Below are 10,291 nucleotides of genomic sequence, written 5' to 3'. Positions count from 1 at the left end.
CTACGAGCCGACTTTCTCTAGCTGCCACAAGCAGGGTATACTCTTTATTGCAGTACGTGGGCTTCTCACTGAGGTGTCTTCTCTTTGTCGCAGAGCACGGTCTCTAGGCGCACAGGCTTCAGTAGTTGTGGCACGCGGGCTCAGTAGTTGTGGTGCACAGGCTTAGTTGCTCCGTGGTATGTGGGATCTTCCCAGACCAGGGCTCGAACCCGTGTCCCCTGCATTGGCAGGCGGATTCTTAACCACTGCACCACCAGGGAAGTCCCTTGTTTTGTTTTGTTTTGTTTTGTTGGCCACTCCAGCAGCTTGCAGGATCTCAGTTCCCTGACCAGGGACTGAACCCGGTCCACGGCAGTGAAAGCCCGGAATCCTAACCACTAGGCCACCGGAACTCCCCTAGCAGTTCTTATACGTTAAGGAAGCTTACCATATGGTTATGAAATGTGTAGTAAATATTTTTTCCCAATTTGTCATTTCTCTAAACTCTTAAGATTACTGACCACTAACATTTATTGAGGATTTGCTACATGTCTGGCTTTGTCCTAGGTACTTTAAACACACCATCTCTTTTCAACCTTATTGACACCATTTTTCATCTCTAAATACTACAACACACATTTTCCTACATAATATGATGCCATTTTCACACCTAACAAAATATACAATCATTCTTCAGTATCATCTTACACCAAAGCAAATGTTAACATTTCCCTGAGTCTCTGAAATATCTGTTTAGGGTTGGTTTAGAGCAGTGCTGGCCAATAGCACTTTCTCTGATGATGAGAATGTGTTTTCCCATACAGTAGTCACTAGCTACATGCGGCTGTTGAGTGCTTAAAATGTTTCCTGTGAGACTGAGGAACTGAATTCTTCATTGTATTTTATTTTAGTTTCTTTAAGTTTTAATAGCCACATGGAAAATTACAGGCCAATATCCCTGATGAAGCTAGATGCAAAAACTCTCAACAAAATATTAGCAAATCAGGGACTTCCCTGGTGGTCCAGTGGTTAAGACTCTGAGCTTCCACTGCAGGGGCTAGGGTCCGACCCCTGGTCAGGGAACCAAGATCCTGCATGCCCTGCGGCTCGGCCAAAAATAAAAAAAAATTAGCAAATCAAATTCAACAATACATTAAAGGGATCATACACCACGATCAAGTGGGATTTATTCTAGGGATGCAAGGAGGTTCAACACCTGTAAATTAATCAGTGTGATAAACCACATTAACAAAATGAAGGATAAAAATCATGTGATCATCTCAAAAGATGCAGAAAAAATATCTGACAAAATTCAATATCCTTTCCTGATAAAAACTCTCAGCAAACTGCTATTCAGAGGAAATGTACTTAATGTAACAAAGGCCATATATGACAAGCCCACAGCTAACATCATACTCAACACTGAAAGTTTTTCCTCTAAGATTAGGAACAAGACAAAGGTGCCCACTCTCACTACTTCTATTCAACATAGCACTGGAAGTCCTAGCCAGAGCAATAAGGCAAGAAAAAGAAATAAAAGGCATCCCCTCCCATAAAAATAGCCACACAGGACTAGCAATTACCATATAAGACAGTGCAGATGTAGAATATGACTTCCTCACCCAAATACATCTCACCTGTACTCACTTTCTCCATTATTCCCCTCCCACTTGGCCCTCAGCCTTTTGCAATGTGATATCTGCCCCCTGGCAAATTGCCACTGAACCCAGGTCTCACCCCAGCCCTGCTTCTCCCCAGATTCTATCATAGCTTCATTGGTTCATGCAAAGCCCTCACCAGTTTAATTTCTGTCCCCTCCATCCCAGATCCCCAATTCCTTGCCCTTCCCAAACCTTTGCCAGCATCTCTAAGGCATTTGCTACCTGTTCTTAAGCTGGTAGATATTCTTAAATAATAGGATGTATCATTTTGTATGTTTATACTTTTACTTTACATGTTTATACAAGTATGTTGTAATTTTCAAAATGACATTGTATACTAGATCTCAGTGATACATTGTGGGATTTTTTGTTTATTTTGTTGCCTTTTTTTTTCTTTTTTTAACCAGATTGAAAGCATTTATTAACTTCTTTCCTTCAGCCTCCTCCCAACAAAAAGTTGTCTTTCCACTGGGGGTGGGATTTGGGGGGACGGGGAATAGGTTGACACAGGTTCATGTAGATATGCATGCACCCCAAGCATTTTCTCTAAAAGCCCAAGTATTTAGGGCATTGTCTCTCAGATCTTTGTTATTTTTAAATCTCAGTCCATTCCTTTCTTTTACAAATCTTCTTTTCAGTGCCTCCAGAAATAGGTTTGCATGCGTGAAGATTGTCTTCACGCATCAAATTCATGGATATATCTGCACAGTGTTTATATATCAAACATAAATAAATATATATATATATATATATATATTTCTTTTACCCTACTGTGTACATAGTTTGAAAAGTTAGAAGAACCACCCTGGGCTTCCCTGGTGGCGCAGTGGTTAAGAATCCACCTGCCAATGCAGGCGACATGGGTTCAAGCCCTGGTCCGGGAAGATCCCACATGCTGCGGAGCAACTAAGCCCGTGCGCCACAGCTACCAAGCCTGCGCTCTAGAGCCCGCGAGCCACAACTACTGAGCCTGCGTGCCACAACTACTGAAACCCGCGTGCCTAGAGCCTGTGCTCCGCAACAAGAGAAGCCACCGCAAGGAGAAGCCCGTTCACTGCAATGAAGAGTAGCCCCTGCTCACCACAACTAGAGAAAGCCTGCGCATAGCAACGAAGACCCAACGCAGCCAAAAATAAATAAATTAAATAAATTAAAAAAAAAAAAAGAAGAACCAGCCTGCTAATCATTCACTACACCTCGTGTTTAATAAGCAGAAATGCACAGGCTTTTAAGATGAATTTCCAGCATAACAGAAGGACATCTTGTTTGCATTTCAATGCACCAAGTGCCAGATTCTTATTTCATTACTCGCTGGCACATTAATGGATGGCTCTTAATTTCTTTTTTTCTCTCTTTTAGCAAAACTCCATGAAGACCTCTCACTCGTGCCACTTGGGTCAGGAGCAAGGTTGCCTTATTTTAAAACGCTATAGTGTCTGAGTTTCACCGCATCAGCATCACATTTTTTAAGAGCTACTTTGTTGCTTTCACTGGTAGATTAGTACTCTATATCATTCAGCATTCTTATTTCATCTTTCTAGTCCCCGAGGGATGGACACCTACATTGCTTCCAACTTCCTGCTTCAATGAGCATTCTTATCTGGTGCAAAACTCAGTGAATATAAAAACTTGGAACAGAATTACCAAAGTTGTAGTTCTCTCAATTTAACAGGGATCCAAAAACTGGCTTAAACAAGAGACAATGTTTGTCTCTGCTGGCAGACAGCCTGGGGACCCTGGGTCCTTCTGTCAGTTGCTCCACCATCCTCCAGGGCAGTATCTCCAAGGACATTTGGCTGTGTCTGGGGACATCCTTGGTTGTCACACCTGGCGAAGGGAGGGGGGTGGGAAGGTTGTGTGCTACTGGCATGTAGTGAGTGGTGGCCAGGTACGCTGCTCAATACTCTACAGTGCACAGAATATCCCCCTGCGACAAAGAACAATTTGGCCTCAAATGTCAATGATGTCGCCTGCCCTACAATAGTCCCCACTCTTTTTTTTTGTTGTTTTTGGCCAAACTGCGAGGCATGCAGGACCTTAGTTCCCCGACCAGGGATGGAACCCATGTCCCCTGCAGTGGGAGCGTGGAGTCTTAACCACTGGACCACCAGGGAAGTCCCCCACTCCTTTTTGTCATGACTGATGCGTTGAAGACACTGGGACAGTTGTCCTGTAGCACACTCAACCCTCGGGGTTTGTCAGTTGCTTCCTGATGTCATTTAACTTGTTCCTCTACGCTTCCCATTTCCTGCAAACTGGACGTTAAGTCAAGAGACCTGATCAGAGTCAAGTTTAACATTTTGGCAAGATGTGTCCCAGGGGAAGCTGTGAACTTCCATTGGTATCACATCAGGAGGCCCCAGAGGCCCAAGGGTCCCTCTACTGTGATGCTCAGTTTCATTGCAGCTAACACTGGTGACAGTCTGGCCTCTGTGATGAAATCTGCACCCCTACACCTAGTGAACCCTGGGCATACCTTGTTCCCCATCATCTTCTCACCTGATGTTTGATAACACCCGTCGATGAATACTGCCCAAATCAATCATTTCATTGGCTTCTGCAAAATGGTGATTGTTCTAATTCTCTCATTCCTTCTAGTTTTTTTGGCCATGCCACACAGCTTGCGGGATCTTAGTTTCCCGACCAGGGATGGGGCCAGGGATCAAACCCAGGGCCCCTGCAGTGGAAGCGCGCAGTCCTAACCACTGGATCGCCAGGGAATTCTCTCCTTCCACGTTTTTTAGCTGGCATTCTTAGACTGTTTGGTGACCATGAAAAGTTACTAATGGGAAGGCAAGACCGTGCTTAATTCCTTACTTTTAATTACCAACATTTTCGGAAAGGAGTTGGTTGAGAGCTTCTTCCAATGGGTTAATAAGTGTGTGTGTGTTTTAACTTTCAAATCGAGGTATAACATACATAAAGTGCACAGATCTTAAATGGAGAGCTCAGGGAATTTTTACAGCTATATACCCGTGCAACCACCACCAGATAAAAATATAGAGCATTTCTAATCCCACACTACCTTCCCTGCCATTAAGTTTTATAATGAGTAATTTTAATTGAAGAAATGATTTCCAGGCTTGGTTGTACCCATCTTGGGGGTTCAAGGACTTCAGGAAGGTGGGGAAATGGGTGAGAAGTAAAAATAGGGCTTCTTGGCACTCCCCCACCCAACATGGCTGGCTCTGGCACCCAAACCTGTCTCACAGAAGTAGCTGCAAGGGTCAAGCAACTTGCTTTGCCAGTCAGGATTTATCCCGGGCACTTCCTGCCTGGAAGTCTCATTAATTCTTGGGGCTCAGCTAGCATTTCCAAGCAGATGGGGACTGCCCCTTCTAGTCTTCCATCGAGGGTCACACCCAGGGGCAGCAAAGCACACTGGAAAGTTCCAGAAAAGGAGACAGGCTGTCTGGGTTCTGCTGCCTTCAGTTACATGATCCTAGAGGAGGTACTTTCCCTTCTGAGCCTTTGTTTGCTCACCTGTCAAGTGGGGGAAATATTCCGCTTTGCTGGGTTCTTGGGAGGATTTCTGCAGAATCATCAGACTACCTTTACATTTCTGACCTCACCTCTTGGCACTTTCCTCTTTGCTAATTCCACCCCTGCCAGATGTTTGTTCCAGTCTCCAGGCCTTTGCTTCTGCAGTTCCCTCCACCTCGCTTTTGTGGGGCTTGCTTGCTTTCTACAACTCAGGCGCAGTTCGAATGACCCCCTCCTCAGGTTACATGGGCTACAGCGGTCTCTTATCACGCACACTCTAATGTTGATTTTTTTTTTTTTTCTTTAAAGAGTCTTTGTTGTTGTTTTTTAAATTGAAGTATAGTTGATTTACAATGTTGTGTTAGTTTCAGGTGTAGAGCAAAGTTATTCAGATATATATATATATATACACTTTCTCAGCTCCTTTTCCCTTATAGGTTATTACAAAATATTGAGTATAGTTCCCTGTGCTATATTATCAGTCCTTTCTGATTATTTTCTATATAGTAGCGCCTCACAGCTCTTACGAACCTATCTTGAGTATTAATTTCACTGCTTATCGTGTCTCCTCCTGTAGTAGAATGCAGAGTCTAGGGACTTGTCTGCTTTTTTCACTTTTACAGCCAGGGCCTTGCACGAGGAAACTGTAATGTTCGTTGAACTACGAAACATAAGCCCAGAGAGGTGGAGCCACTTTCTCATTTGTCACACAGCAAAATCTGAATTAGAACTTCAGGCTCTGAGCCTTTGCTTTCTTTTCCCTCCCTCTTTGGTGGGGATTAGGGCACAAAATTTAAGGGGTGTCAAAAAAATTAGTCATCGAGATATTTTTAAAAGTCAAAATTGGGAATTCCCTGGCGGTCCAGTGGTTAGGACTCTGCGCTTTCACTGCGGAGGGCCGGGGTTCAATCCCTGGTCTGGGAACTAAGATCCTGGCCAGCTGTGCCGCCGCCAGGAAAAAAAAAAAAAAAAAGTAGAAAGAAGCAAGCTGTGTGTCGCCGCCAGGAAAAAAAATAAATAAATAAAAATTAATGTCAACAAAAAGCAAAAGATAAGATTCGACCTTGCACTCGCATGACTCACCCCGCCCTAATCCCAGTCCTGGCAGATCCCGTCTTTATTTAAAATTTTGCTATTCTGTTCACCATGGATTTATTTTTTTCCCATTAATTTTGATATTTAAAAAATATTGCAATATTTCATTAGAATGTTATTCATCTTGATGATTGAGTTTTCCCACCCAAGACGCTCACCCTAGTACAAGCCCCGCTTCTGTCTCTTCTCTTCCCCTAGAGAAACTGAGGCACGGAGGACTCGGGGTGGGAGTGGGGGAAGGATGGGGGAGCTGTGTGGAGCCGGTTGAGCAACCCGAGCTGCCCCGGGAGGGGCTGGACGCTGACCTTCGTTTATCGCCCGCGGTAGAAGCAGCTAATTAAGTCTCCCCCGCCTGCGGGAGACCTTTCCCAGGTCGGCGCGCCCGTCCTGCGGGGCCGAGATGGCCGCGGTAGCCCCGGCAGCGGTGACCTTTCCGGGTCCAATGGGGCGGGGAGGCGGGAGAGCGGGATGGGTTTAGGCGGAAATGGTGGCGGGGGTGTCGCGGCCCTGGGATCGAACCCCGCCTCGGCCCCCCACGTTCATCCTACCACCATAGGGTAATAGGGGGAGGGAAAGAACGCCCGGTGACGTCATCGAACCCCGAGCCCGGCCTCCGCCGCCGACGTCACAGACAAGCAGCGCAGCGTCACCGCATTCCTCCCGTGACGCCAGCGCGCGAGGCCAAGAACTGGCCCATAGGGGAGGGGAGAAGTCTGAAGGAAGAGATCTTTCCTTTCTCGCACTTTATATTTGGTAAGGCGTTTAAAGTACGCAGAAACGGACTACCACTCCCATCTGGCCTTGCGTGCTGCGCATGAGCACAGCTTCCAGCGAGAGAGCGCGGCAAACCTTTGGGCTAGATTGACGTCCCTTTAGTCGAACCAAAAGGCAAGTTTTACGGCCGCAAACCAGTCCGACCTCACAGGCCCCACCCCTTTATTCTTAGCCCGCAGCTTCCTTGAGGGAGTGACGGGCTCCTCTGCCTTTGAGGACTTAGTTTCCTTTGATTGACATTCACACCGATGAATCAGAGCGCCGAGAAGTCGAGAGGATGTTGAAATACGTGCCTTGGAGCCAATAGCTTAGCGGCAGGGCCTGGCGCCGTCCAATCACTTTTCCCAGTGCCGCCAATCACCCTGGACCCCGCCCCCGGCGCGTGACGTAAGTAGGGTGGGTAGCAACAGTTGCCCCGGTGAGGGAAACGGAGGCGCCATAGCCACGGTAGTCGTGGCGACCAAGCAACCCGGCAACGCGAGTCAACAACAACAACCGACCGGCCGACCCCCACCCCCACCCCCCCGGCCCGGCCTGGGGACCCCGGCACGTTCTGTCCCCCTCCCAACATCGCCTCCGAGACCTGTGGAAAGCCCTTCCGCGGACAGAAGTAGGGAGAAGCCGAGGTAACCCGTGCGGCCCCAGGGTGGCGGTCCGGGCCGGGGAGGACAGCGATGCCCGGGCGGCGGGTGTCGCTGTAATCACAATCTTGGGGGAAGGGGCGAGCGGTCAAAATGGCGGCGGCGACTGTCGGGGCCGTGGGGGAGGGGGCTGGGGCCCGGCTTGGGCTACACCACCCGCCCCCGGGCCCCGCAGCCCGGCCCCCGCGAGGGGCGGGCGCTCGCAGGCAGACGGCGAGTGGAGGTAGGCCGGCCAGCCGGGGCGGGGGGCTTTTATATGTCGGGAGGCGCAAGGGGGCGGGACTGGGAGGGCTGGGCCAATGGGAACGAGGGAGGGGCGAGGCGGGACCGAAGTGGGTGGGCGGGGCCAGCTCATAAGGTGTGGGCGGGACCGGCCGGTGTCCCGGGAACCGGGTGGGGCAGCTGCCGCCTAGGCATTCCTGCTCCCCTAAGCGATGGAGGTCACCTGTGCCTTGTCACTTTAGAACCTGCCAGGACTCTGTCTACCACATGTGTGGCCTCAGTTTTCTATCCTGTAAAGTGGGGAGAATCACTGCCATCGCCTCTTTTTTGCATTTCAGGGACTCCTAATTCCTTTCAGGAATTTCTCTAGGGCTCATTCTTGAACTTTTTACTCCTATCTAGTTTTTCTGAATTTTTTTATAGATTAACTGTTAGTCTTGATTTCAACATTGCTGTTCGCTCCTACATCTGCCTTCTCTCTGAGAAGAGGTGAAGGTAGACAATTTCATGAAGCTGTGGGTAGGGGTATGGCTTTAGTCTGGACGATTTGGTTCGCAGAAAGTGAAGCCCATGGCAGAGAGGAGTGATCTTGGGTGACTGAGTTAGAAGAACAGAAACTTGATTGCTTCTATGTGGGCAGCTCTAAGATCTAAGATCTCATCTTGTCCCTGGGCAGGGGGCTTGTTCCTGGAGATGGGACCATTCCTAGCTGTTCTGCCCATTCTGGTCTTCCTTTGGGGAAGGAAGTAAATGATGGAGTAAAGGGCGCCTGAGGAAGTTTATGACGCTGCTTCTCTTGGCTAGACACATGTTTTTGTGTCAGTCAAGTTGGTGTCAACTGGGTCACATGTCACTGAGGAGGTACCAGCTTCCAGAGCCACGTGGGCAGGGAGCCGGGGCACCGAGGTCAGAGGGAAGGGGAAGTGTTCCACGTTTGTTAGAGGAGAATCTGAGTGACTGCTTTGCCGGGAGACAAGATCTGCCAGCTTGGGGAAGATTTTTTTTTTTTTTTTTTTTTTTAAATAGCAGCTGGGCCAAGTCCACTGTGCTTATTCTCTGTCTTGCTTTGGAGCTTGGCATCAGCAGAGCCGAGTGCATGCTGCAGCCGTTTTCTTTTAAAATCAATTAGTAAACTTCAGGGAGAAGGAACGTTTCAGGTTCTCCCAAAGCCTTCTCTCAAGAATTTGAGATAAGGCTTGGGGGTGTCACTTCTCCAGGGACTTTTCCCAGGTCAGGAAATAACCTGATCTGGGAAATATTTCTAAAATCTAGAAATAACCAAGTTGCCAGGTCATCGGCACCTATTAGAAAGGCAAGCTCTGAGCAGAAAGTGATCTAGTCTTGTTAACTGCCCCTCCCCCTTCTTATATCTTATGCATTTGAAAGGCCCAAGCCCAGAGGGGCTATTAGACTCCTGAAGGGAACACTGGCTTTGGTCACTTGTCCTTGAAACAAACAACTGCTTTCTAGCTGTATGCTCCTGGGCAAGTAACTTCTCTGGACCTTAGTTTCCTCCCATCTAAACTAGGGACAGTGATCCTTGGTAATGATTTTAATCTCATATTACTATGCTGTGGATCCCATAAAAGAATACATGTTGAGCATCAAATACATAGTAACTGCTCAAACTATGTTGGCTGCTACTGTTATTATGATGGTTGTTGCTTCCTGCTCAGCCTTTGGAATTATACCATTCGCGTTTATTTTTATCATTTTGAATCGGGTGACAGCCTAGTGGCTTTAAAGCTTGACTCACTTGCTGTGTGGGCCGATGACTGGGATCCCGGGAAGCTGAGTGCTAGGACTCTAGTTTCTAGTGGGAAAGTGTCACTCTCCTAAGGCCCTTCTCCAGCTTTAGGAGGGTAGCCAGAAAGAAAATTTGTCCCTGGGCCCAGGCTCAGATCCAGCCCTCCGGGAGGCAGCTGGATGAGCTGGAGCTGTGGGTGTCATGGGAAAGGTGGGGACCTGGGAAGGGTGTCTCTGGAGCTAAGGGTCTCTCCCTCCCCTTCCTGCCACACGCCCCAGCATTTTGGGGCTGAAGACAGGGGATAGGCTAGGCAGGATCCACCCCCTCCCCATCACCACCTACTAGGGACATGGCTTCCAGATAGCACCCACACAGCGCATAGTCTTCCTGGCCTAAGGGGCCTGTTCTGGACCAGGAGGCATCACCTGCCCCTGTAGCACAAGCTTGCTGCTGGCAGGAGGCAGTAACTTTTTCACAAGGTCTTACCAGTTGCTAGATTTGAACCGGCTTTTGACAGTCACTAGCAGTGTGTTCCCAGCATTGTGGACACTCATTTGACAGTCAAAGTTGAGCCCCAGCTGTGTGCTTGTCAGTGTTTTAGTAGCTGGGGATAGAGTCATGGGCAAGGCAGGTCACATCTCCACCCCTGAGGAAAGCTTACCTTTCTGGTCGTGGAGGGAAGAGGAAAA

Source organism: Balaenoptera musculus, chromosome 3 (assembly GCF_009873245.2).
Source record: "Balaenoptera musculus isolate JJ_BM4_2016_0621 chromosome 3, mBalMus1.pri.v3, whole genome shotgun sequence".
In the NCBI taxonomy this organism is placed as follows: domain Eukaryota; kingdom Metazoa; phylum Chordata; class Mammalia; order Artiodactyla; family Balaenopteridae; genus Balaenoptera; species Balaenoptera musculus.
Note: the sequence above shows the minus strand (reverse complement) of the source record.